The 2,072-nt window shown below is 33.0% G+C and overlaps 1 pseudogene; it reads right to left on the bottom strand.

The window, feature by feature from the left end:
- Window positions 1-870: 870 nt before the first annotated feature.
- LOC145284226 (U2 spliceosomal RNA) lies at window positions 871-986 on the bottom strand (annotated as a pseudogene).
- Window positions 987-2,072: the final 1,086 nt, after the last annotated feature.

Genomic DNA, 2,072 nt, shown 5'->3' with positions numbered 1-2,072 from the left:
AACGTATAAATCGTAAACTTTTTCAAACATTTCCGGGACCGATTTCTTATCCCCCATCCTATTGTTAAAAATATACATTAAATAAATTATAATAGTAATGTCCAAAACGTAAATGGTCGCAGCCAGTTCCGGAACCGACTACATATTTCCCACCCCAATGTTAAAAATATACATTAAATATAGTAATGTGTAATGCGTAAACAGTTTCATCCGTTTTCGGGACTGATTTAATATCCCCCACTCCACAGTTAAAATATACATGAAATAAAGTAATGTTTAAATCGTAAATGTTTTGAGTAATTTCCGGGACTGACTTCATATCCCGTCTTCCACTGCTTAAAATATAATTGAAATAGAGTAATGTTTAAATCATAAACTGTTTCAGCAGGTTTTCGAAAGTAATACATAAAAACATTAACACAGTTAGAAATAGGCAACCATTGCTTCAATATGAATTTCTCAGAGTTATATCAGTTTCCTCATTCCAGTGACTTGACCCCCGCTTTTTTGGTTTTGGTTAATAAAGGAGAAATCCTTCATTAATGATACAATTTTTATTTTTGTTATTGATCAGAGTGACACATTTGGGGAGCTGTTTTCCCCCTAAATTTATAACCGACCTCATGTCCAATTCCGCCCTGGTTGGGATGAAAGTAAACAAAAAGAAATAATCAGAACGGACATTTTCCAGCTCATTTTATAATTAATCAGAAGTGACATTTCCAGGGCATTTTGTAATTAAATAAAAAAAAAAAACTTTTTTCCAGTTACATATTTAATATTAAAACTTTGTTACATTAAACATAGTACCTATTCACAATGCCTCCCCGGGACAGATTTAGACACTAGGGTTGTTTTTTTAACGTGGAGAGAGAATTGTCTTAGTTGTAAAGGATTTCTCTTCCACTGAGAGAGAAGAAATTGTAATGTAGCACATGAAGAACAGATACTACGCTTTGATCTTAGCCAAAAGGCCAAGAAAACAAATGGTTTTTATTAGCTTTGCCTCAACAGCGACACCAGGGATGCACAGCATGATAACGGACGGAGCCATAAACGTAATAATATAATGATAATTCACAGCGTGACGAACAACGTAAATGAAAGAACTGCGTAACATTATGTACGGGAATTCGTCCAGATCCAGATAATTATGGAGTGTTTCTGAGTTCTAATTAATTGATAGCGGATCGTTGTTCTATTTGCTTGAATAGTTCTACCCACGTCTGTCATTAAATAGAAACTTTCGGGGGTTCTGCAATCAAATCCACTCATAACACCACAGATATTGCAAGACCCCCTGTTTTAAATAGGGCATGATGTCAAACATACGTTGGTTTAAATTAAATATTTAACAAAATTAAAACGAATCAAACATAAACGCAGGAAATTAATTCAATTACCATTTGTTGAAATACCTAAAATATGCGGGCGTAAATAACATAAAAAGAAACCAAAATTGTTGCATATATATCTTTAAAGGGTGAGCAAGTAAAACGATCACACATTAATATTAAATTTGTTACAAACTATAAACGTATACGCACATACGCCCAGCACACACACTAACACACAAAGATATATATATATATATATATATATATATATATATATATATATATATATATATATATATATATATATATACATATACTAGCAATCGGTGCCCGGCGTTGCCCAGGTGTTTTGAAGTGTATGCTGAGGAAAAAAAAACGGTCAATTTTTTTTAAACTTTGACCCCTTTTATGACCTATTAACATTTATTGTTTAGGGATCAAGTAAAGTTAATAAGTTAGATCCATGTCCAAGGAATCTATATATAAAATATCACGTGTTCAGACCTTAAATTTTCGGAGAGGTTTGTTAGAGTTCTCAAAGGTCTAATTGTTGAATATTGACCACTTAATCGCCAAATTTCTGTCGAAAACCTATGACATCGATGTTCCCAAATCTCAGTACCCTGTATATCAAATTTCGAATCTGTAGGCTTAAAATTGACAGAGTTTTAGCGTACGGAAATGAACACAGACGCACAGACACACACAGACACTATCACTTATACATATATATAT

This window comes from Euprymna scolopes, chromosome 8 (assembly GCF_053919585.1).
Source record: "Euprymna scolopes isolate OS-2025 chromosome 8, ASM5391958v1, whole genome shotgun sequence".
NCBI classification, from domain to species: Eukaryota; Metazoa; Mollusca; class Cephalopoda; order Sepiida; family Sepiolidae; genus Euprymna; species Euprymna scolopes.
This window is presented reverse-complemented; position numbering and strand designations above follow the sequence as displayed.